The following is a 27,854-nucleotide window of genomic DNA, read 5'->3' as shown; positions in this document are numbered from 1 at the left end:
AAAGTTTGGTCACAATCAGAGCATGTTTGGATTGGCAATTAGCGCCCAGTGCGGGTTTTTCAGGTCTCTTGGTGCTTAAGAGGCCATGGAAAATCCGGGCCTTCCTCATACCATCATACCCAAACATGCTCCGATGGGGACCAAACTTTGCAAGCATGTGGGGGTCGGTCCCCCCCACATGCTTGCAAAGTTTGGTCACAATCAGAGAATGTTTGGATTGGCAATTAGCGCCCAGTGCGGGTTTTTCAAGTCTCTTGGTTCTTAAGAGGCCATGGAAAATCCGGGCCTTCCCCATACCATCGTACCCAAACATGCTCCGATGGGGACCAAACTTTGCAAGAATGTGGGGGTGGGTCCCCCCCACATGCTTGCAAAGTTTGGTCACAATCAGAGCATGTTTGGATTGGTAATTGGCGCCCAGTGCGGTTTTTTCAAGTCTCTTGGTGTTTAAGAGGCCATGGAAAATCCGGGCCTTCCCCATACCATCGTACCCAAACATGCTCCGATGGGGACCAAAACTTTGCAAGCATGTGGGAGTGGGTCCCCCCCACATGCTTGCAAAGTTTGGTCCCCATCAGAGCATGTTTGGATTGGCAATTAGCGCCCAGTGCGGGTTTTTCAAGTCTCTTGGTGCTTAAGAGGCCATGGAAAACCCGCATGCTTGCAAAGTTTGGTCACAATCAGAGCATGTTTGGGTACGATGGTATGGGGAAGGCCCGGATTTTCCATGGCCTCTTAAGCACCAAGAGACTTGAAAAACCCGCACTGGGCGCCAATTGCCAATCCAAACATGCTCTGATGGGGACCAAACTTTGCAAGCATGTGGGGGGGACCCACCCCCACATGCTTGCAAAGTTTGGTTCCCATCGGAGCATGTTTGGGTATGATGGTATGGGGAAGGCCCGGATTTTCCGTGGCCTCTTAAGCACCAAGAGACTTGAAAAACCCGCACTGGGCGCCAATAACCAATCCAAACATGCTCTGATTGTGACCAAACTTTGCAAGCATGTGGGGGGGACCCACCCCCACATGCTTGCAAAGTTTGGTCCCCATCGGAGCATGTTTGGGTACGATGGTATGGGGAAGGCCCGGATTTTCCATGGCCTCTTAAGAACCAAGAGACTTGAAAAGCCCGCACTGGGCGCTAATTGCCAATCCAAACATGCTCTGATTGTGACCAAACTTTGCAAGCATGTGGGGGTGGGTCCCCTCCCCATGCTTGCAAAGTTTGGTCCCCACCATCAGAGCATGTTTGGGTACGATGGCATGGAGATTTTCAACAAACAATATGATAGCCAAAGTGGTAAAAAATATAATAAAATCAAGAACATCAACTAAAATGTAATGATACTCAATAATGAGAAAACTCATAATGATATAAACATCAAATAAGTACATCAGAATGAAAATGAGCTACCCCAGCTAGTCTGAGGTTAGTCACTGCCCAAAAATCTAAGTACAATGTAAGTGAGCTAACCCAGCTAGTCTGAGTTTAGTCACTATCAAGATAGAGATCTAGTCAGCAGCACCCTCTCTAGCTCTCAACTGCTCTAGAATGCTCTCATGGTCATCCACTCGAAGCCGAAAACGAGGGTGAGAACTGTGTTTTCGGCTCTGTACTCGAACAAGAGTGAGCCTGGTAGCAACCACTAGATGAGAGAACTGAAATGCCTCTAACTCCCACTTCCACTGCTGGAACTCAAGACTCCCCCAATGAAGTCGAATCTGCTGGTAGAACCGGCCTGCCACAATCATGCTATGGGCGTCATAAGAAAACCCATGATCATCCTCTGTATCCTGGTCAAGCATGCACTTTGGCCTAGTGCAACTCATCAGATAGTAGTCTACTCCCTCGCTATTTCCCTCACTGGCAATAACAGCAAATACATCACCCTCCTGTAGCAAATCTGTCAGGTCATCATAACTGACCATGAACGCAGGACCTGTGTGCTCATCAGACACCACTAGATGTGAAGGATGCTCGGGGGAGAGGAATGTCTGTATCCATGCATCTGCCCATCCTCTCGAGGCACAATGTGACCAATCGCCATCCATACATGCTCCACAGAAGCATGCAAACCGTCGTGTGTAAATCGTGGGGGCCGCCATGCACGTGCTCCTGATGGAATGTAAGCCCAAGGTGCCAGGTGTACTGTGTCACAATCATGGGAGGCTCTACGGTCAATCGTGCCACCATCCACATGCCAAAAAAATCTCCTGACAATCCGAGCATCACGTTTGGGGTACGATGATGCTGCACTCCCACACAAATGTTGGGAGCACCACTCGACTACGTGGCCTGCATCTCTGAACCGCTGAGCATCCTGTCGCAGCTGATGACGCCTCAAGGCACGTTTCACACACGCGCCTGCACCATCATGCTCACCCTTCCCGTGACCAGTCTCAAAGAATGACCAAATCACTGGGATACTAGACTGCACATGCCACCTATAAATCCATAAAAGATAGTCTTAGTTATTGTTTTCTTTAAGATGTTCTAGTGAATTTAGTTTAATTGTAAATGTAAGAAAGCCATAAGTACAACCTGTAGAGCCAATAGAATTGACGTGATGACTTGAACTGTGCGCCACAACCATCCGACCAAACCCATCGCTGGACATGTCTGATCCCACAATCTCCTAAAAAATCGTCGTGGAGACGAAAACAGTGTTGCACAAAATGTGCATCATGTGAACGATCATCACTGATATAGAAATGATACTCTCGAATAATGACACGGGTCTCGGGGGTACTCGCTATCCCATCTACATGAGCCTCTGCATGTCGATAGCTAATGTGGACCAAAATAGCAACCTGGTGAGGTAAGCAATACATACGTTTAGGACACAAAAAATCAATTAAGTAATGTAGCTCAAACATAAAACAAATATTACAAAATATAACCATTACCTGCTCTGAGAAGTAATACTCAGATTGTATCTCCTGAAAAGGTGTGAAAGTGTAGTTCTCTGCAAAATCAATCACAGAGACGACCACACCAATAGGAAACTCTGCTAGGCATGCTCGGAACTGACGATCCTGCCACTTGGCACAATGACTGTGCCGTATGTAGGGGTAGATCTGCTCCCTAAATGTGGCTGTGAAGTGACAACGTGGTGTATGTTTGTCCACGAGCTGCAACTTCCTGGAGGACTGTCCACCACTCTGGAGCTGGTGTGTCACATACTCATAACGTTGCCATGCCACTATCTCTTGGTCACTTGCATCAAGATCTACCATCTGTAGATGTGCAAGTGAACCACATGATGTGCAATTGCTCTCCACACAAGGCATCCTATGGAACTGGGCATCCTCCGTGCGTGCACACAAAAGAGAGTGGATGAAATCACGTGGACTACGAGGCAACTCTCTATGCCCACTAAGAGAATGGAACACATCATAAAAAAGTTTGAACTCAACATGGTAGCGACAACAACATGTGTCACGCTGACGTGAGTACCTCACAAACCAAGGCTTACACCCCTCAAATGACCTTTGCCCAATTTTAAGCTCTGGATACGAAGCCACAAACTGAGAATACAACTCAGTTTGGGACATTTCAAGAAAGCAAGCACCGTGCTCAATGAACACTCCTCTTGTCACTCTCTTACGCAAAGCTTTCTTGAAAACTGGCGATGCACGACAATTCTCCTCCCAAAAACTTTCTATCAAGGTTCTAGTGGTTTCATCTAGTAGGCGACATAGCACCAACCTCATTGGCATCTAAACTTTGTCGCCTAATAGACCCAACTCTAAGTGCGTGTGGTGCTATGGAAAGGATGCGAGATGTGGCACTAACCTTACCCTTCATTTGGGAGCTACTTATGGCTGCCACAATAGCCCGTCGAGCAGCCAAAGCGTCCGCAGAGTTCCTCTTCTTGTTAACTATATAGGAATGACGAACACTTTGTAGCACCGCCATGCCAGCTCTCCTCTCTCTTCGACCTCCAATGTCGGAAAGCGCCCTGCAGTTGGCCATGTTGGGCAGATCAATCAAAGCATCAAGCACACATGCCTGTGATGAAGACGTGAGGTCTTTGAAATAGGATTGGAAGATTGCATGGGCACGACGATGTGCCCCTGACTTTGATAGTTCTTTCCTATCCACACGAAGGGCGCCCAAAGGAGGGGGGGTGGGTTCTTGTAGAAGAGAGGACTCAAGAAGGGCGGGTTCATGTGGATTATCTAAACTAAGGGGTAGTGGGGGGGAAGAGGGCGAAGGGAGAGGAAGTGGAAGAGGAGGAGCAAGGCTTGGATCATCGCCAACGGAAGGTGTTGCTCGTTGACGTGCTCTCCACTCTCTCTTTCTCTCACGAGCTACCCTTCTCCTCTCCTCCTCTTGAACTTGGTGGATGGGGGGGAGTCTAGTCCTATCACGTTTCCGACTCCTACGACTTTGAGAACCCATTCTCAAGGAAGCTAAGAGAGAAAATATTATAAAGGCTCAATGATGGGATAGTACTACAGATAAGTGTGGGATAGTACTAGAGATGTGTGATTATATAGGAAAAATAGGTTATCCACTTCAAATCTCACTGGATTTCCTATCTAAGATTGATTGGATAACTAAGATAAACATAAAGATAATTAAAGATAAACTATTATCCACTTAAAAATTAATATTATTTATAATATTTATTAACAAGTCTAAATATTTATCATTACTAGATATATAAATATATCTTTAAATAAATCTTTTTATATAACTGCTTTTTTTAAATAAAGTATTTTTTTTCAAATTTTATTCAAAGGTTTATTCTACATAAAAAATTTTCAAGAAATATAAAAATAAAAAATTTATTTTTTTTAAAATTAATAATATGATCTTTAATAATATTTTTATTGATCTAATCCCAAAATATAATCCTTTAAAATTAGTGATTTTAAATTCTTTTATTTAATAAGTTACATATATTTTATTATTTAAATTTCTATATTCTATTTCTCTAAATTACTAAATTAACTTTTCCAAAAATATGTTTTTGAAAAAAGAGGGGAGGTGGGAAGGAGATGCCACGTGTCACAAGCGTGCATGACACGTGGCATTCTCTTGACATGTGGCACTATTATGGTTGATGTGGCAATTCCATGATGTGGCATGCCATGTCACCATGTGCGAGGTGGCATGCAAAGGTGGCAAGATGATGTGGCATTAATGATGACTAGGATGATGAGGTGGGGAGTCAACTAGGTTGACCATGTTGACATGGAGGGTGGAGGTGGCAAGCTGAGGTGGCAAGCTGCTTATGTGGATCCTCTCGATGCTCACGTGGACATAAAGTGGCATGCATATATAAGGTTTGGGCCTACCCAAGCCTCACACATGGAATGAAACCTAAGCTGTGAAGTTTACCAAGCCTAGATTTCCAAACCTAACTAGGATTGGTTTTAGACTTGAAAAGGGGAGAGTGGACACAATATGGGAATTTTCACTTGGGAGGATTGAAAATGGACCTTCCCATACTCAAATCAAGCCAAATTTTTTTTAATAAATTCATGGCAACAAGAGTATTGATCGCTTGAGTTTTTAGATTGAAAGATTCAATATTTAATTTTCTAGAATTAAATTACTATTGATTTAATGGGCCTCTAACAGTCATAATTAATTTTTCAAAGTAAATCTACAAAAATCAAACCGTTAGATTTGTAATTTTATCTTATACCCACATTATACTAATCTTTTCCAATCTAATCATCACTAGATCCATACAATTTGAGCATTTTAAATGGCAGATGTGGTGGGAGGATAAAATAGTATGTTTTTTAACAATTCTAATATCTTTTAAATAATATAGAAAATAGTAGAACACATCAAAAATTACTCGATAAATCAAGTTAAGCTCTATGTTATTTGTATTTGTGATATGCAAAGTGGGAACATCGTATGAGTAATAATGTAAAAGTTATAGGCAATTTACTCACATTCACTATACCTGTCTAAACCTAGGACAGGGCCTGTATACAAACTTGGTTCCCAAAGAAAAGGGGATTTGCAATTATTGGATATTTGATCAGATTATAGTTTTAGGTGCCCAACTTTGCATATGATGTTTCATTAGAAGACCTTGAAGTGAAACTCCTTGGCTAACTATGAGAGATTGGCTATTCTTCTTGAAAAAATGCCTGTTTTTCAGCTAAAGCCAAGGGCGCCCACGACATGAAACTAGATAACCTCATCTTGCAACCACCCGAAGACAAGGGGCCAGTCAAGCATAGGAAGCTTGAATTATGCTTGTGTGCATGACATACATGTTCTCATGTAAATCCTATGGTGTGTGTAGAGGAGCTAGTTGGGGTAGATCACTAGAAAAAATTTTCACGTCATGGTGTCAGGTATGTTCATGAGTGAGTCATAGAGTGCAATGGATGGTGCATGAAGAATGAGGGAAGTTTGAGCACAGAAATGCAATATCTCTACAGGCAGTTAGAGGCTTTAGGAAATCAAGGGTGGCCGCACCGTGTAGAAATACTTTTGGAAAGGGCTCTACGCCAGCAAGAGAAAGAACAATAGAATCAAGAACCTTTGAGGGATCAAGAGGGAGAGGAAGAACACCAAGAGCTACAAAATAGGAGGCAAGGAGATCAAGAAGGAGAGGAATAAGTAGCCGTGTGGAAGGATGTCTCTGAAATACCCAAAGTTCAAGGGTGAAAGTGAAGAGGATCCGGATGCTGATATCTTTGCCTTTCACACCACCTTCTTGGCCACTAAAGCCCCATTGCCACAAAAGATAGAGTACTTTACAAAAACTCTAGGTGGAAAAGCCACCAGCTCATATGCTTAGTATGGTCTGGAGTACTTCCAGACATTTGAGGAACTAAAGAAAGCATTCCTAAAACGATTCCAGAGAGACAAGACCACCATTGGGCTACTAGAAAAGATGCAAAGGCTGACTCAAAAGAAGAGGCTAATGGAAGATTATGTAGCAAAATTTAGAGCATTACTAATGCGCCTAGACTAGCGTGACAAACTTGCAACATCGAGACTGAGTAAATGGTTTATGAGAAGATTGAGGGAGAAGCTCCAAATGGTAGTAGCCTCTTATGATTTGGAGACTCACATTTGAACAAGTGGTAGCAGAAGAAACCAAGGCCAAAGGAATCTTGAGATAGAGAAGGAAAGACCCCAAGAAGAAAAAGAGAGGTAACAAAAGGAGAAATAAGCAAGAAGAAACTTCTAAGTCAGATTTCGGTGAAGAATCAAGATACCTCAGAATCAGACTCTAGTCAAGATTCAGATGCTGAAGAGCACAAGCCCCGGAGGAAGAAAGGCAAGAAGGAGAAAGTGGATGTTTAGTAAGAATTGAAGGCCGCCCTAGCCAAGCTTGCAAGAGGACATGCAAGGTTTCGACTGAGATCAGATGTCACGTGCACCAAGTCTAATAACCACGGTCACACAGAAGAAGAATGTTAGATAAAAACCACACAGCAACCATGTGCTATTTGTAATGCAAGCAACCACATCACCTAATACATGCTTTTATAACACTCAGAATAGGAACCCAAGAGTAGCAGAAAGACAAGAGCGTTAGCAACACAACAAGTCCCAACTCTCAATCAAGTCGCCTAGGCCTCAAAACAAAAGTCCTTATAAAAGAGGAGGAGGTGGAATATTTGGACAAAGAGAAGCTAGACTGATATGCTACTACTATAGCACCCCTAGGTATAGGCAAATTGACTTTCCCATACTACAAAACCATCAACTGAACTACAAGAAGTAAGGCTGCAAAGGGAGGCAAACCTAGCAGGAGTTGATGAAGCAGTGAATATGATGAAAGTGGATGAGTGGGTAGTAAAACACCAAGAGAAACCACTAGTGTTAATGGTAGTGAAAAGGTCGCAATGACCTGTTAACACAGTGATAAGCAAGAACACTGATCCAAAAGAAAATATAGTGGGTAGGGCAACAAAGGGTCCAAAATCAAATCACAAAACTTGTGCAGAGTGCACAAGGAATGGTACGGATGATGCAAGAAATCCCTCTCCTCAATGAGCATGCTGATACTAATCTAGACAGGACAAGCCTAGTCAGGAAGAGAGAAAACATTCTAGCAGGCAAAAAGCCATTAGCTAGTGTGGAGATGACTAAACAAGGGATGTAGGAGTGCCAGCTAGAGCCTAAAAAAGCCCAAAGTAGTAAAAGCATCTTGTAAAAGGAATTAGAAAAGAATTTGAAGCAAGTCTAGATAAAAGAATTGACAAGGAAAGGTCAAGAAAAGGAAAGAGAAGCCAATAAGGAAGAAGGGAAGGTGAACATAGGCCAAAGTATGCCAAGTCAGGAAGTGAGGAGAAATAATCTCGAGGAGGAATATGACTTCTAGGAGGATCTAAAAAAAATGAAGCTGAATATAACACTAGATCAAGTCTAATACCCAACTATAGGCCAAATTTGCTTTAGGAAATAGTGCCGAGTGAAAAATCAGTGCAAGTGCTCATTTAGGAAATGGAGTATCCATCTGCAAGATGTAGAAATGTGGAAACAATGCATGACTGTGACATAGTTGTTCCTAAAAGTGACCATAAAACTAAGAGGGCAAATGGTGTCACAAGTCAACCTAGATGGAGGATTGGGACTCAATATAATATCAGATGGCCTGGCAAAGAAGCTAGGAATTATAGAAATGTAGCCTTCTCCATTCTATATTAGGATGGTTGATTGTTATGGCTCACCCTAATCCCCCTTTAAACACATCCAACAAGAGATTACTTAGCAAACCGCAACTGTCGTGAGGATCTTTCCAATGGCCAAGCTCATTACCTTTGATGTCTCTAAGCTCCATAACTCCTTAAGAAGCAATTCCACCATGCCTCCCGCAAGCGTTCACACCATTGTGTTGCACTGTGTACTTGTCCCTCCCTGTCACCTCACTTCACACACTCAAGAATGCATTAGAGAGAGAGATTAGTAAGAGGATTATCAAGAGAAAGACTTTATTTCACAATGGGAGAGTTCTTTGTATTATGAGAGATTTTCACTTATATACATGGCCATAAGTGTTCACACTCACTTAAACTATGGCTGGCCGGGTACTTTAGGCTCATAAGATACCTAATGCTATTACAATGTCTACTCTCATAATATACCCATGAATTACATCACTTGGGACTTTATCCTAACTTACTACCACATGTTCTTGAAGCAAAAATCACCATAAGTATTCCATAGAACTAGTATGGGTCATATTTTGAATGTATGACCTTTTGGTGTATCTACTTTGACTCCTTGATATAAGATAATGGTGTAGTACCTCTTGTTAACCCTAGGAATGGGTTAATATTCCCCCCTTCTTGATGCCAATCGCGTCCTATGATCTCGTTGAAGACCTTTATGTGGGGAGAATTGACAAGTTTTGTCGATGGCTTGGATGTTGAGTGATGTTCAATGGTCTTTGTTCCTTTGGAAGGAATAAGAAGGGCTAGTTAGTAAATGAAAAACTTAGAAATTAGCAAGAATTCTTAAATTATGGGGTGGGGGTGGTGGGGTTGTTTGTGAATGATTGCATGTGAGCATATTTTTCTTTGGGGTTTATATTTTTTGCTCACTTTGTATTTGGGAATCATCAGCAGAGTTACGCATGTGCTTTGTGTTAGTTGGGAAATTAAGAGAAGGAAGGATTCGGAGGAATAGACATAATCATCAGAAAACAAAATTTTGTTTATTAGTTCCTCATTTTATTCATTGAAGCAACATTCATCCCTTAAAGAATTAGGCTTTTGTTGTCCCTTTTTGTGGCAAGATTCTTGTCAGTTTTGTTGAGTAGGATCTATTCCTTCATGCTTCTTCCCATGTGCTTCACAAAAATGTACTCATAGAGAAGCTCCTACATTAACTTAGCCAAAAGAATAGTAAGCTATAAGCTTAACAAAAATGTAATGGCTATTGAAGATTGTTGGGTGTTGCTTATGATATTCTACCAATTTTAGGTATTCCATATGTGTGACTCCCTTGTGTTTGTGCCTCTCTTTTCTTTTCTTTTTTGCTACCACCTAGCGAGCAATAGGTTCTTGTGTTGACTCCCTCTTTTTAGAGAACAGGTTCTTCTGTCTGTTGCAAAGCTTGTGCACTTATGCTTCTCATCTAGAGGGGTGAAAAGAGCATTGTGAGTTTGTTTTTGATGTGCTCATAAGTCTCCGTTGTAGACATGAGAATCGAATCTTGAATTTGTGGCACAAGTGTTGTCAAGAGGGTAGGTATAGGTTCTAGTTGGTTGCCCTTGTGTTTGAATGAACACACAAGATCTTTGTATTTATTGAGTGACCTGCTTGGTGCTGCTTGGGTTTCCATTCTTGTTGACCTTTAGGTGAAGCTGTTGGGATTGAAGGTGTTGGGTAAGCGTTCCTTCTTTTACTCAATCTTGGTAACCATATGATGGGATTACCATCACAGTATCCTTGTTGTTGAAGGACATGCACAGTCATCCATCTTTGATGAACATTATAAATTGGTGATGCTTTGGTGCTGAGGTTTCCTTCTTTGTACAGGATCAGGGGCGATGTGCTTGGGAATCCAAGCTTTGGTATCCTTGGTAGTACCCTTGTGCTTGCAATAATCGTTTTGGTACCCACACTTGTTGAGATGTTGGAGTTCTTTGAGGAACTCGCATAGGCTTTTACGGACGGTGCTGTGGAATACTTTTATTTTTCCTTGGCCTACACCACCACTGAATGTCCACAGTTAAGGACAAGACCATTACTTTATTGTACGCACTGTGTAAAAGCACTGTGTAAAGTTGGGAAATGATGACACGTCAATGTGTAGATTCCCAAGGTTTCAAAATGTGGCACAACTACCAGCAAATAGAGCCCCATTGGCTTTCCGGCACCACCTATGCAGATCACTGCCACTGCTGGACAACCAACTCTTCCTACTTACCTAGGCGGATGTTCCGGGTACAAGATGCTTTGCCCTTGCCACCACTAGTTCTACCGCACAACCACCACAGGCTAAGATCAAGCAAGTAGTGATTGAAGAACCATCAAAAGATGTTGAACTGGTGCGGGAATTAGAACTTAGTGTTGTGGAATACTACGAGGACATGGGTGAGGTCATGCCAAAATACTATGTTCTACACAATAACATGCCAGTACCTATGTTTCAAACCATGGTACAGTGGAAGGGCAAGGAAATAAACTCAAATATGAGAAGAGGACCTTTATAATGCTATGGTTGCGGTGGGCCACATCGAGTAGCCAAATGCCCAAACAACCAACAACTTTATGAAACTAAGCTAAGGGCCAGTCGAGTAAGGGATACCATCTATCCAACGAGATGAACTACCCCGTAATAGAGGGATTTACATTTGTTGAAAGTTATGTCTATCAATTCATTACTTTTGAAGGGTTAACCTCTCCAAATGATGGTTGTAGAGATGAGTGGCCAAGTGCTCTTATGATGATTTATTACGCATCTATGACACCCCATTTTAGCCTATGTTTTATCCAGAGATGTGTGGACTAGGTGTGATTTAGATTGCTCATGTACAACGCCCATGAGTCTACAACTCGTAGTAGCCTCAGCGTGGCAACCAATGTAAAGGAATGCCCACAACCTTCCACTTCCACCAAAAACAAAACTCCACCAAGACAAGCAAAATCAAGTGAGTTCAAAAAACAGGAGTGGTTTTTTAATTAGATACATTGATAAAAATTAACAGGATTACATTAATAGGAGGGGGTTTTTAGTTCAACTTTAGAAAAAAAACCATTAGTTCATAAGTAAAGAGGGGTTGTTTTATTGGCCCAAAGACCATATTAAGGATTTTGGAAAAAATCCTATTACTTTGGGAATTTTCTTTTCAATCTACTTTTTGGTGTATCTTGAGCATACCAAGTCCAAAGCTATCGGAGAATATGGATTTAGAACCTACCCTTCAAGATCTTTCCAACAATATGTGACATGAGGGGGTTTTGACAAAATCTTAAAAGGGTTCACCGTGCCCCCATTTTGATAATCTTGCAAAATGGAAATTGGGATTTTTCCAAACTCCCTAATATGGTCTTTCAGGAGGGGAAATTTTAGGTAAGGGGTTTTTTAAATACTCTTGAATGCATGTGATACCTAGGGTTTTTAGTAGTGCATCCCTCGAGTTGTCGCGCCCAAGGCTACTATAAAGACACCAATCTAATTTGGGTGCCTCGATCATTAAAGCCTCTTCTTCATCGCAACACTCAGAATACATGTGCTAATTCACTTCAATACATCCCCAAATTCAGCTTGATGATTGCACATAAATTGTGTGCCAAGAGCATGACCAGTTCCAAGCATAGTTCTCCTGACTCTTTGTCCAAATGCCTCAAACCAATCACATGTAGGCATAACACATTCTACAAATGATTTCCATATACATGTGACCATTCACATCACATATTTCATATATTGCCAACTCCATCATTTCAAGATATCTCTTGATTTCATGAAAACCTGCTTTTTTGATTTCAACAACTCACAAAGCAAAGATGACATATGGCATATGTACAACATATTCATGTGATTTTAGAAAACTCCATGTCTAGCAATCCGAAATCCAACCGAGTAGAAAGTAAAATCCAAATTCCAGGAATCTTTGTATTTTGATGCTTTCTTATTTCAAGACTCTCCAAAGCAACAAAAAAAAACTACCCAAAACCTTCCCCAAAGCTTTAAAGGGGTAGTGTATTTATCCCAGGACTACACGATTTTTTGGAAATTGTAAGTAACAAAAAAAACAACTAGAATTCTTATCTTTGAGTAAAAAAAGAAGCGAATGCTCGAATTTTTGCTTTTTCCTTACTTCGCTTCACTGCAGTATGCACCCAAACCAGTATTCATGAAGTATAGTAGGATTTTTGAAGATCATCTCCCTCAATAGCGCTTCATTTCTCCTTTAATTCTAACCCCAAGATGCCTTTTACAGTAGTCATCCTCAAAATTTTTGAATCACTGGTCAATTTTTGCTCTGGTTCTCATTTTCCTGCACACCCCCTTCGATATGCGCTGTTTTCTGGTTTTTCTCTCTTTCCCCGCAAGAGATTCGGGCGCCCTTAACTTTTGCAGCTAAAATTTCGAATTTCCCCCGATTCGAATACACTGTGCCTCCTTTTTTTTAGCTTATTAATCGGATATTCCCTTAAAAAAAAAACCTTCGTGTTTGTTGCCACGCAAGCCACCTTTGGGCTCACTTGAGCCGCAAGCCACTTCCGCAGATCAGCATGCACCTCTTGAGCTTGGACAGGGGTTGCAACCTTGCCGGTGCTTATAGCCCAAACAGGTTCATACACAAGAACAACATTACTCCAGTCATCGATTTTTCCTGCAATAGCTTTAGCTTGCTCAGAAACGATAGTTAAAGTTTCTCCAGATTCACGTTGCTCAAGTGTTTCACCAATACAGGCAATGACTTTCAGTCCTTGGCTGAGTGCATAAGCCACCTTATCAGCAACAAACTCATTAGACTCTTTCAGCAACAACCGCCTCTGTGAGTGTCCAAGTATGACCCAAGGAATGTCTAAATTCACCAACATTTGAGCACTGATTTCCCCTGTGAATGCACCACCCTTTTTTAACCCAAGCATTTTGGGCAGCCACATCAAAATCAGGACGCAATGTACTCTTTACTAGTGGCAAGAAAACAAATGGAGGACTGATCACCACATCAACTTTATCTTTGGGAGGCACATCCGCCCCATTGAGAACAATAACGATCTTCTTCACCTCTTCCACAGTTCCATTACATTTCCAGTTGCCTCCCACGAAGAACTTGCGAGCCATGGAAACTCCGCTCTGTTCTTCTTCTTCTTCGTTCTTCTTAGCACACAGAAAGAGCAGGCACCACCCCTATCGCTCACGCACCCGATCACCAGTCCAACTTCATGGCCTTGAATTCCATATGACCACTTATGTCCAGACATTTGGGTCTCACAACAGTATGCTCATCATGTGCATACAAAAGCCGCTTCAAACTAGCCATCTATCATCTGTAGCTATTCCTGATGAAAAGTACCCACCTTGGGTGCTAAAAAGATCTTAAACTGTAGCTCCTATGCAAAAATTTCCTTCTAGGAAGTTGTTCATAGCATGTCTGACCACAACTCTTCAGTTCATCACATACCCATCAGGCACTCCTAGCTCCTGCTATTTGCCCTCCAAAATGGCTCCTTATTAGCCTGTGCACTTCACAAAAACTCACACATTTCTCCACTGTTTGTCTGGCCTTCAAGCATGCATCTGCACAGCAAAAGACTGCCCTTTTCCTCCACTAAAAACATCACACTATCCAAGTGTTAAAAACACCTACTACACCCGTTATGTACATAGGCTTTGAGACCAGCTCGTCTTATTGAACCTCATTTACAATATGAACATATGTACTTAGGCATCATATAATGACTCAAGTCATGGCACTTAATCCCATGCATCTGGATTTGCATTTAATGGCCTCTTATGCATGGTTTCACACCATAGTCTTGCCATGGCACGACATCCACCCCCTCTAAACCTGCACATCCTCTGGTATGTGCCAAATCATCATCAAGATCCACATATATCTGGATGTCGTCTTCATTTTCTACATTACCAGGAAGATCATCCTCTTCCTCTTCAACCATATCCATACTATCACTGTCAAGCCTTTCATCCTGAGTCTCCTGTGAATCAAAAGGATCACTGTCATGCCTTCTTTTAAACATCTTGATCCTTTTGCCTGCTACAAGATTCTTTATCTCTGTTCCATCAAGCTCACACAGGGTATACGTGGCATTTCCATGCTTGACAATGTAAGGGCCAAACCATCTTTTTGCAAACTTCCTTTGCACAGTAAACTGGTTGTCAAGACTACTATCATACATTACTACTATCATACATTAGGACCCAATCACCTTCTTCAATAGGTTTTGGCCGGATTCTGTGTCTTCTATCAAATCTTTCTTTATTTTTCAACCTTGCATCTTTCAAACGAGCTTTAGCAAGCTCTACATCTTCAGGCCTCCTGTGCAAACTTCCTTTGCACAGTAAACTGGTTGTCAAGACTACTATCATACATTAGGACCCAATCACCTTCTTCAATAGGTTTTGGCCGGAGTCTGTGTCTTCTATCAAATCTTTCTTTATTTTTCAATCTTGCATCTTTCAAACGAGCTTTAGCAAGCTCTACATCTTTAGGCCTCCTCTCCAGCTGCCTTATTCGCAATGCAAGGAGGTCTTCCCTGTTCAATCCTTCCACCCAGGGTAATACATTCCAAGTTGGAACTACTTCTTCAACTGGCATTACTGGCTTCTGACCATACATTAATTCTGCAGGCATGTATCCTATCACTGAGCTATGAGTTGTACGGTCAGCCCACAAAGCATATGGTAGCAGCCTTGGCCACTCTCACATTCTTTCTCTGCATGCCTTAGCCAAAGCTTTAATGATTGGAGGATGTCCTCGCTCACTTTTACCATTGCCCTCAGGGTTGAAAGCACATGTTAGGGATAGTTTGATGCCAATTCTAGAGAAGAATTCCCTTGCTTCTTCAACATCTAGCTCACCCCTATCAGCTGTTATTTTCCCAACACAACCATACCGGCAAATCACATCTTCCAAGAGAAATTTGCATACTGTTTCCGTACTCTTTGTTCTAAGAGCACGCCCTTCTACCTGATTTGTCAAATCTTCTCTTGCAAGTGCTATGTACCGCATCTACCAAATTCCCAAAGGCATTGTAACTCGATCCACTACCCATTTGTAGTGCATGGCAGGTGGGTAGGTTGGTTGCAAGCCATCACGATGTCACACATTTGAGTACATTTGACATACCATGCATGTTTCCACATATTGGGAAATATCCTTGTACATTCCTTTCCACCAATATCTTTCCTTTATTTTGGTAAAGGTGGCCCACACACTTCGATGTCTAGCCCAGAGACTCTCATGGAATTCTTTCATGAGCTCCCCTTGAGTCTCTTTATCACATATGACTCTCTGTGGCATAGCATTCCTCTGCTTAGGATGCTTGCACAGGTACCCATCCTTTAGAAAATACCCATATGCTTTTCTACGAATCCTCTTAAATTCTGAGTCAGACCAATTTTCCAGTCTTGTCAAAGTACTCAAGTATTGACCAATAAGCAACCAATCTCCTTCATACATTTCCTCAGTAAAAGACTCAAGTGCATTTGATAAGCAAGTATGGTCCCCTTTTGCATATGCAGTAGTATAGAATCTTGTACCTACATAATCAATGTCACTAATCATCCCTTCTTCATCTTCATACCTGGCTCTTGATAGCATATCTGCAACTGGGTTATCTTTTCCTGCAATATGCTCAAACTCAAGATTTAGTGACTTGATATAGGCAATCCACCTAAGCATAGCAATATCTGGAGTGGTGCAACTTGTAATCATCCCAAGGAGTGGCAAGCAATCAGTTTCCACAAGTACAGATGCCCCAATAAGATATTCTTTTTTACATTTTAGAGCAGTGACTATTCTCCATAATTCCCTCTTGATCTGCGGATATTTTTGCTGACGAATGCTTAATACCTTTGCTCCAAATCTGATTACATACCTGTGTGATCATCCTCATCATCTTGCCCTACTTCCCATCCTATCCCAGTAGGACTAGTATCAACTGTAACAATCACAGGCCTGCCACACTCATAATCTGCCTTCCTTAGAGTAGGTGATGATTGAAGCAGATATTTCAGCTTCCGCATAGCTTTAGTATGTGCTACACTCCACAAAAAGTTTTGATTTTTCTTCAAAAGTTGATAAAGAGGATCTGCTACATGTGCATAATGCGGGATCCATATAACATAAAAGACACATGCACCAAGAAATCTCCTCAGCTCTGTAACATTAATGCATATCTCTTTCATTCTTTGTATTGCATCTATCTTGGCTGGACAAGGTCGGCGTCCATTAGTACTACAAAGATGCCCCACGATTAGCACTTCACCAACCCCAAACACTGATTTCGATCCAGACAAAGTAAGATTCACCTCTTCAAGCCTGGATAGAATCATATCACAATCTTTTATATGATTTGCCACAAACTTGCGGCACCCCCTCGAATCCAAATTCCCATCTTTATCTTTCTCATCACACAGCCTTTTATTGGCACATCATCCAGAAAAGGTAAGGTACACATCCTTACCAATCCCAAAGGGGTTTTCATTGTGGTCAAGTCCCTGCTTTGTATATCCAGCTGGAACTGATCATATCCCGAATACAGATCACCCCCATTGAGTATATAGCTTTCCCTGCAAATGCTTCTGCAAACTCGTCCACAATCGGACTTGCTCCCACATTCCTCATTGTGACCTTGTTTACAGGTTGCATGTCTTGAATGAAGCGCAATGTTCCATTTTTCTTTGGCACGGTAAACCATCTGTTGGAGTATGGAGCGCATGATGGCTCCAAAATTCCCATCCTGATCTTTTCTTTTAGTAATTCCATCAGCTTTGGCAAGAGAGCCTTTGGTACTAGAATCGGCCGCCGCCGCAGGTTCCAGGGCACATGCGGAACAGTGAAGATCACCATTGGCGCTGTTACACTTGGATCAACACAGCCTATCTCATGCGACTGAAAGGCAAAGGCTTTCCCATGTTTTACAAGCATCTCCTCAAAGCATTCCTTTTCAACTGGCAACAGAAAATCCTTTTCACCAATCTTCAGCTCTTTTAAGGTTTCCTGTGTAAACTTATGCCCAATTTTCTTCGGATCTCTGAGATTCGGTTGCATAGAGGCTTCATCTATTTTCTCCTTGCTTCCTGGTGGCAAGGGCAAGGCAACTAGTTTCACCTTCTTTGCAACCATTTTATACTTTGTATCAACATGAGCATCCATCTCACAATTCATGTTTTTACATTCCATCCCCTCAAATTCCCGGATTATATCATACATCCCCATAGATGACACCTCTATCATCTCATTTCCACCCTGTAAGCATGTTCTTTCCATTGCAAAAAGCACACCCATAGAATCCACAAATGACACCTCATCAAGCACCCCTGAAATAAACTCATTCTTCTCCAAAAGACCACACTGCTCAAGACTTTTTTGTTCATTTTGTACATGTCGACGCATGCCACGCTTCAAATCCTTGCTTTTTACAAAGACCAGTGACCCATAGCTAGAAAATCCTTGAAAATTTGCTGAAAAGTTATTTACATTGATTGAGTCCTGCGAGAACTCATTTTCCTTTGTACCATTGGAATCTCGCTTTACAATGGCACCTGGCCAAAATCCCTCATCTCCCTGTAGTTCATGAATTCTCTGTTTATCTTTGGGAGTGACTATGCTCGAAGAGACTCACGGTTCCTTTCATGGTTAATGCAAATTGTCAAGAACTGGACAGCTTTCTTGCCATCTTTACTCCTTATTCTTGCATATGCCGAGCCATCATCCAAAACTTTTGTTTCCATTCTCATAGCTGTAATGTAGGGTTGCCCAAGGATGAGGGGATACGATGACATCTCCTGAACAAAGAAGTTTTGATCATCTTTCACATCCCCTATAGTTACCCTTACCTTTGGACAGGCTGCATAGAGCTCTCTAGATGAGTTATTAGCTGCTTTAATCATCCACCCATGATCTACATCCATTGGCCACTTACATTTGTTGTAGAGATTTTTAGCCATAAGATTTATTTCAGACCCATGGTTGATTAGAGCGACATACGGCTCTTCCAAGTCACCTATTTTGACAAGGGTTTCAGTAGTGGCCCTTGCCCAATGGCTCCTGGAGTAATGACTCTTTGTAAGAACTTCTTTTTCATCATCCTCATCCACAAAGCGCACTTGTCGTGCCCCTTCAGCAGAGTGATTACATTCCATCACATTCTCTCTCTCTTCCTTTTGCTGTACCTGTACTCCATGAGTCTTGGAAGTGCTTGCCTCCCCTTGTGATGGAATAGATTCAATTATGGACTGCCTTTTCCTTCGTATAATATCAATTATCTCATCATGGAATTCTTTCTTTGCAATTTCCAAGACTTTTCCTAGTGTAAATTCCACCCTACTGTTTAGAATTCTCTCTTCAAGCACCTTTTTGAGGTCTGTTGTTGTGGCTTCAATATCAGATTGAAGCTTGTAGAGTGGACTTTTCCCTTTACCCTTCTCCTTCTCATGCTTCATTTTTGCTGGCACTTCTTCCATTGATACTTCCTGTGGAGGTTTGCTATGCGGTGGAGGCATATGTGATGGCCCAGGATCCTTCTTTTCACTACCACGGGTGACCCTTTTTGATGGCCCTCCTTTCTCATTTTCCCTCTTACGCTTTTCCTCTACCTGTGCCTCATTATTCTGGCATTTTGCAATGTAGGCATGAACATATAAAGAATCCACAGGCTCCTCCCAGCCAGTCTCAAGACGTATACAGTCACCTGCCTCATGCAAAGCTTGCTTAGACACCTTCTTTGACGCAATTAATTCCATTGTTGATGGCCAAAAATCTTCATTCTCATAATCTTCATCATTCTCAGATTCCTGCTTTGATTGACCAGCCTTTAACCCATAGGTTGCTGCCTCAACCATAGAGATGGCATGGCTAGCAGCCATATCCTCAACCAGCTTTTTCATCCCTCCTTTCCCAAAGTTTGTGCTTAATGGAAGACCAGTCTCTGTAAGGTGGATTTTCCCATCTTTGAAAAACACAAGTTGATTTCTGAGGGCTTCTTTATAGCTAGCACAGTCTTTCTTTGCATGTTCTGGGTCATCACGCCATATACATCTGAATGTAAACCCTTCTTTGCTTTGAGGCCTTTGCATAGAAGCCTGCCCTAATGGTAGCCCTTTTTCTTCAATCCTGGACATTTTCAATTTTAGGTCTCACATGCCCTTAATAAGCTCATCCATCGGCCCTCCTACCTTTGGGATTGCAGCAGCTGGTTTTGGTAGATTCTCAGGAGTAACAACAGTTATAGGAGTTGCCGAGCTCATCACCATTTTATCCCTCCTTCGCTGCCGCTTTGCTAGCATGGTGACCGCATCCTCGACATTATTCCAATCATTCTTTAGCCCCTGCTCTGTATCCTTATCCTCAAGAAGAATTTTCAGTTTTTCTTGGAGATCTTTCCCAGCTGCTTGTAAGAAGAGCTCTGTTTTTTCCCTATCCAAGGTTGTTTGCTCTATCCTTGACAGCTGGGCATAGCGCTTCTCAAACTCTCTTAGCAACTCTATTGCAGAAATTCCCATTTTGGGTTTTGTGACCCATTCCAAGAAAGTTCGTTTGGTCACCCGCTCAGAATCCTCCATGAAATATTCATCCTTTAAAGCAAGCTTGAAATCCTCCCAATTTCTGTCACCATGTGCTGTCTGTAATCCTCTTATGCGCTCTCTTATTTCAGGAACACATACCAGCTCAAAGCTTCGAACCATATCCTCCTCAGTCACCCTATTTAGCTCCATTTCCTTTGTGTAATTGTGCAGGTACTTTGTGATGTCCTTACCATCAAACTGATCCACCTTTTTCACAATCGATTACAGTGCTTTAGTCGTGGAAATTTGTCCCCTCTTAGCAGCTTGCTGCTGTTGCATATACATAGTAAACATCTGAAACATTTGCATAACCCCGGGGTCAAAATGAACCCCCTGTCCCTCAGGATTCTCAGCCATAGCTTCCCTGTGTATTTTACCACACTCTCACCCCAGCAGCTTCACGTCGGGTTCACCAAAAGCTGTCGGGATGTGGGCGGTATCGCTGGGAAAGTGCGAGACTTCTGGCTGTGAGAGGTGCTTCAAATCCCAGCAAGAAAACACAAACACATAGCTCTTCAAGGAGCATAAGACATCTCCATTTTTGATGAAATATACATGTGCTAATTCACTTCAATACATCCCCAAATTCAGCTTGATGATTGCACATAAATTGTGTGCCAAGAGCATGACCAGTTCCAAGCATAGTTCTCCTGACTCTTTTTCCAAATGCCTCAAACCAATCACATGTAGGCATAACACATTCTACAAATGATTTCCATATACATGTGACCATTCACATCACATATTTCATATATTGCCAACTCCATCATTTCAAGATATCTCTTGATTTCATGAAAACCTGCTTTTCAGATTCCAACAACTCACAAAGACAAGATGACATATGGCATATGTACAACATATTCATGTGATTTTAGAAAACTCCATGTCTAGCAATCCGAAATCCAACCGAGTAGAAAGTAAAATCCAAATTCCAGGAATCTTTGTATTTTGATGCTTTCTTATTTCAAGACTCTCCAAAGCAACAAAAAAAAACTACCCAAAACCTTCCCCAAAGCTTTAAAGGGGTAGTGTATTTATCCCGGGACTACACGATTTTTTGGAAATTGTAAGTAACAAAAAAAACAACTAGAATTCTTATCTTTAAGTAAAAAAAGAAGCGAATGCTCGAATTTTTGCTTTTTCCTTACTTCGCTTCACAGCATTATGCACCCAAACCAGTATTCATCATGTATAGTAGGATTTTTGAAGATCATCTCCCTCAATAGGGCTTCATTTCTCCTTTAATTCTAACCCCAAGATGCCTTTTACAGTAGTCGTCCTCAAAATTTTTGAATCACTGGTCAATTTCTGCTCTGGTTCTCATTTTCCTGCACACCCCCTTCGATATGCGCTGTTTTCTGGTTTTTCTCTCTTTCCCCGCAAGAGATTCGGGCGCCCTTCACTTTTGCAGCTAAAATTTCGAATTTCCCCCGATTCGAATACACTGTGCCTCCTTTTTTTTAGCTTATTAATCGGATATTCCCTTAAAAAAAAAACCTTCGTGTTTGTTGCCACGCAAGCCACCTTTGGGCTCACTTGAGCTGCAAGCCACTTCCGCAGATCAGCATGCACCTCTTGAGCTTGGACAGGGGTTGCAACCTTGCCGGTGCTTATAGCCCAAACAGGTTCATACACAAGAACAACATTACTCCAGTCATCGATTTTTCTTGCAATAGCTTTAGCTTGCTCAGAAACGATAGTTAAAGTTTCTCCAGATTCACGTTGCTCAAGTGTTTCACCAATATAGGCAATGACTTTCAGTCCTTGGCTGAGTGCATAAGCCACCTTATCAGCAACAAACTCATTAGACTCTTTCAGCAACAACCGCCTCTGTGAGTGTCCAAGTATGACCCAAGGAATGTCTAAATTCACCAACATTTTAGCACTGATTTCCCCTGTGAATGCACCACCCTTTTTTAACCCAAGCATTTTGGGCAGCCACATCAAAATCAGGACGCAATGTACTCTTTACTAGTGGCAAGAAAACAAATGGAGGACTGATCACCACACATCCGCCCCATTGAGAACAATAACGATCTTCTTCACCTCTTCCATAGTTCCATTACATTTCCAGTTGCCTCCCATGAAGAACTTGCGAGCCATGGAAACTCCGCTCTGTTCTTCTTCTTCTTCGTTCTTCTTAACACACAGAAAGAGCAGGCACCACCCCTATCGCTCACGCACCCGATCACCAGTCCAACTTCATGGCCTTGAATTCCATATGACCACTTATGTCCAGACATCTGGGTCTCACCACAGTATGCTCATCATGTGCATACAAAAGCCGCTTCAAACTAGCCATCTATCATTTGTAGCTATTCCGGATGAAAAGTACCCACCTTGGGTGCTAAAAAGATCTTAAACTGTAGCTCCTATGCAAAAATTTCCTTCTAGGAAGTTGTTCATAGCATGTCTGACCACAACTCTTCAGTTCATCACATACCCATCAGGCACTCCTAGCTCCTGCTATTTGCCCTCCAAAATGGCTCCTTATTAGCCTGTGCACTTCACAAAAACTCACACATTTCTCCACTGTTTGCCTGGCCTTCAAGCATGCATCTGCACAGCAAAAGACTGCCCTTTTCCTCCACTAAAAACATCACACTATCCAAGTGTTAAAAACACCTACTACACCCGTTATGTACACAGGCTTTGAGACCTGACTTAGTCTCAGCTCGTCTTATTGAACCTCATTTACAATATGAACATATGTACTTAGGCATCATATAATGACTCAAGTCATGGCACTTAATCCCATGCATCTGGATTTGCATTTAATGGCCTCATATGCATGGTTTCACACCATAGACGTGCCATTGCACGACAACGTGCGTGAGTGCGAGTGGCTCTAGTAGAGGAAGGTGGTGTAGGCTCATCACACCCCCAAATCGTGAAGGGCCTACACCACTCGGCTCTGCACCTATCAAAGGCGTGGTCTGCCTTGACTGAGCAAGTGGGGTAGATTGCCCCCACGGCTCGACTGGCCAAGTGGGGTAGTCTGCCCCCATGGTGTCGTACGGGCCCCGACTGTAAGCCCGCCTGCATATAAGATTAAAATATATAGTCAAATAGAATGCATAAAAGATTAACTTTGTATATGTGAAAAGGTTTCATGGAACCATACATGTGTCTGTGTAAACTCCAAGCAAGCTTGCTACCCATATCGCTCATTTATAATGGACAGCAGATTGGCCACATCAGGATGTTGTGACGGGTCGATCGACATTGCTGCTACATACATGCATAGGCAAGAAAATATGATTGTTCTAACCCAATCCATACTTAAAGCTTAGACAAAGAATACAACATGTGATATTAAAACATTGTTAAGACCTCCTACAATACTGCTTAGACAAGTAGGGTGGACAGTGCCCCTTTCGGATGATAGCTTTTGAGGACTTTCCACACGCTCCCCACTATTAAAGGTAAAGGAAACTCCTCTTTTGTATGAGAAGGATAGTGAGAAGATCGAGGGCTCCCCTGCCACTATAACCACTCCTAGCCTGACATAAGCAGCATTCTAGATGATATATAACAATGCCCCATATCTCTATGCGTAAGTCCATTTCCTAAACCAAGAGAATGAATAAGGCCACTTATCTTTCATATGTCAAGCCAACTAAGAGAAAACAATAACATAAGCTTAGACAAAAAATACAACTAGTGATATTAGGGCATTGTTACGACCTCCTACAATACTACTTAGACAAGCAGGGTCGACAGTGCCCCTTTTGGATGATAGCTTCTGAAGACTTTCCACACGTTCCCCACTATTAAAGCCAAAGGCCACTCCTCTTTTGCAAGAGAAGGATAGTGAGAAGATTGAGGGCTCCCCCTCCACTATAACCACCTACTTGCGGATAACCACTCCTAACCTGACATAAGCAGCATTCTAGATGGCATATAACAATGCCCCGTATCTCTATGCATAGGCTTTATACATAAGCCGTATGTAAAGGCCTATGCTTAAGGCCTATGAATAAGCGGTATGCATAAGGCCTATGTATAAGCCGTATGCCGTAAGCCGTAAGTGAAGGCCTATGCATAAGGCCTATGCATAAGCCATATGCATATGGCCTATGCATACGGCGAATGCACAAGCTGTATGCCATATGCATATGGCCTAGGTTGTATGCTGTATGCATAGGCTGTATGCTGATGCATAAGCCGTATGCATAGGTCATATGCATACGGCTTATGCATAAGGCCTATGCATATGGCCTATGCATAAGCCATATGCATACGGCCTATGCGTAAGCCGTATGTCATATGCATAAGGCCTATGCATACGGCCTATGCATAAGGCGTATGCATAGGGTGTATGCATAAGCCGTATTATATAGCTTATGCATAGGCGTATGCATAAGCCATACAGCCTATGCATAAGCCGTATGCATAAGCCGTATGCATAAGGTGTATGCATAACCATATGCATATGGCCTATGCATATGGCTTATGCATACGGCCTATGCATAAGCCATATGCCGTATGCATAAGGACTATGCATATGGCATATGCATAAGCCGTATGCATACGGCTTATGCATAAACCGTATGCATACGGCCTATGCATAAGGCGTATGCATAGGCTGTATGCTGTATGCATACGGCCTATGTATAGGCCGTATGCATAAGCCATATGCATACGGCCTATGCATATGCCATATGCTGTATGCATAGGCCGTATGCATAAGCCATATGCATAAGTCGTATGTCGTATGCATATGACCTATGTATAGCTTATGCATAGGCCGTATGCATAGGTCGTATGCATATGGCATACGGTCTATGTATATGGCCTATGCATAAGGCCTATGCATACGACCTATGCATAAGCCCTATGCATAGGCTGTATGCATAAGCCATTTGACATATGGCCTATGCATACCTAAACCCTAAACCTAATCCCCAGAACCCAAGGATGCAAAAAACACAAATAGAAGAAGCACAAACAAAGAGGGCTTACCTCTACTAGCCGAATCGGTATGAAAGGGATGCGTGGCCTGTGCCCTTGGAGGTCGTTTGCATGAATAGACCTACAAAAGATTATCATATAAAATCAAAACATTAGTTCATTATGCATAATATGGCTTATGCATAATAAGGCTATGCATAAGCCCTAGTGCATAAGTAGGCTAGCATAAGAGGTCTATTTCATAAGAGGGCTATACATAGCCTATGCATAAGCCCTATGCATAAAGAGGGCCATGCATAAGCCCTATGCATAAAGAGGGCTATGCATAATCCCTATGCATAAAGAGGGCTATGCATAATCCCTATGCATAAGCCCTTATGCATAAAGAGGGGTATGCATAAGCCCTATGCATAAAGAGGGCTATGCATAGCCTAGCCCTTATGCATATCCCTATGCATAAAGAGGTCTATGCATACGAGGACTATGCATAGCCCTAGCCTATTGACCTAACCCTAATCCCCGATAACCAAGGGTGCAAAAACGCAAAGACAAGAATCACAAAGCACAAAGAAATAGGGCTTACCGTATATAAGAGGCTATGCCCAAAACCTTGCTCACTTGAATATGCCTACAAAAAAGAATTATAATAAATAAAAAAGAACTTTAGTTCTCATTAACACATTAGTAAGAAACAAAAATAAGAGAAAAAAGAGGTGAATTACCTAAACCCTACTCTTAATGCATAAGTGAATGGATTAGCTAGTTTATGTTAAGCCTAAACCTATCACAACAAGACGCACCTACAGATGCGCACACAGACGCGTTTACTCAACTAAAAAAGAAGCTTACGGGCGCATCTATTGCCACGTCTATTAGCGCATCTACAAACCCGCGTCTAAAGGTGCGTTTAAAAGATAGCAAATAGACGCGCCTATAGACGCGTATATAGCCGTGCAAATAGACGCTCGGGGAGAAATTTTAAAAAACAGACAGACGCATGCATAGACACATTTATAGACGCAATTATAGAGGCGTTTGTCGACGCGCAAATAGACACTTCTTGAACAGACAGATGCGTATATAGACGCATTTATAGACGCGCTACAGAATATTTTTTAAATTTTGTGTGCTTGAATAGAATGCTGTTATGTTGTGTATGCTATGTAGTTACAGGAATCCCATTTCCACATTGTGTAATTCAATTCTTACAGTCAACCGCATTTTAATTAGCACTCTTGCAAGCAAGTGTATAGCCGACATTAATTACAATTCCAAATAAAACATTACAACTCCAAAACGTTTAGTTACAAGGCATTAATTGATAGCTCAAAAAGTGCTTGTATGTACATATAGAACAAAGCTAAGCCACGTCGTGTGGCTTCAAGTACCAAAAATAAGAGGATTGTATATACAAGAGGCACGAAGCCAAGCCAGTGGCTAAGTACAAAAAAGAGTAGCTAGCACTACTTCTACGACTAATCTAAGTTCTCCACGTCCTTGCTGCCTTCTACGCTCCCTTCTCCGCCTCCTTCTTCCTCGTCTTCTTCCTCATCTTCTTGTGCAGGGTCCTGTAAACAAGGGACAACATATATCAATGTATGAAAAATCAAATCTTTATTTATAATATTGACATTATTTAATTACTTTACTGCTCCTCAGTAATCAACCCGTCATTATAGAAGCGCCTCCATGTATCTCCTCTGTGATGGTGGCGGTGGTAGGCTGTCTCGACAGGAGTAGGGTACCTGCCCACGATATCAAGCTGCAAGATGACACAATTTGCGGAGGGGTTAGTACAAAGAAACAACCTCCTAATAAACTACATAAACAATATAATTTGAGATCGATACTTACAAACTGGGCCTCCCATGATTCAACACCCCCTGCTCCAAATGCACGCTTCCATATTGCTCCATTTGGATCCTTCGTGCCTCCATATGCTTTAGACTGGGTTCCTTCTTCGCTGACTTTATTGCTTTCTTCCACTCATGCTTGTGAGCGGTGTGGGGCGGGTCCCTTGGTGGTTGACCTCCCTGGAGCCTGGCAAGCTCCGCTAGTGCATGCCTCTTAAGCGAAGATCTTTTATTGCTAAGTATCGAAACAATCTTTGAATTGGCCCATTTATCTGTGAACTGAACATTGGGGGGGTTAGGATACCTAGAGCGAACAGCAGCGAGAGTCTCATCAGCCAACCTCTTTGGTTGTTCTTTGTAGTGAATAAAGCAATCTCTGTAATTGTTAGCAATTACAGAGAGCGCATGAAGGCCATGATGTCCTTCCCCCGTGCATCTATCAAGATGCCTCCTGTCTGAGTGATGTCATAGTAGATCGTACCATCACCCAGAGGCACGTCTAAATCATCTGAATCATTATTGTCCCCACCACCACCTCTCCCAAAGCACTGTGCCATGCATCCCCCACCGCTCTCCCTGCTACTACGCCTACTACTGTGTCGTGTCGAGCTAGTACGCTGGCCACCTGTAGCTGGAGAACCAAGTCTCGACTGCACGGGAGTACGCCGACAGCTCTGCGAGGCAGAAGGGCCTCCTGACAGCATGGGGGAAGGGACATAGGACGGCATGGGGGAAGGGGCTCGGCTATGTAGCCGGGTGGGCTGTGTTGACTCTGCTGGCAAAAGGTGTGGGGTTGGGGTGGTTTGGAGTCTGTAGTGCCGACTCCTGGGGGGTGTTTAGAGTACCCGTCATGTAGCCCTATAACTCCCCAGGAC

At 42.3% G+C, this 27,854-nt stretch overlaps 2 pseudogenes; both read right to left on the bottom strand.

Annotated features, from left to right (window-relative positions):
* Positions 1–12,913: 12,913 nt before the first annotated feature.
* On the bottom strand, positions 12,914–13,778 carry LOC147621019 (triosephosphate isomerase, cytosolic pseudogene; annotated as a pseudogene).
* Positions 13,779–21,532: 7,754 nt separating this feature from the next.
* On the bottom strand, positions 21,533–22,315 carry LOC147621018 (triosephosphate isomerase, cytosolic pseudogene; annotated as a pseudogene).
* Positions 22,316–27,854: the final 5,539 nt, after the last annotated feature.

This window comes from Cibotium barometz, chromosome 31 (assembly GCF_041138505.1).
Source record: "Cibotium barometz isolate CiBa-2024 chromosome 31, ASM4113850v1, whole genome shotgun sequence".
In the NCBI taxonomy this organism is placed as follows: domain Eukaryota; kingdom Viridiplantae; phylum Streptophyta; class Polypodiopsida; order Cyatheales; family Cibotiaceae; genus Cibotium; species Cibotium barometz.
Note: the sequence above shows the minus strand (reverse complement) of the source record. Positions and strands in the feature narration are given on the sequence as shown.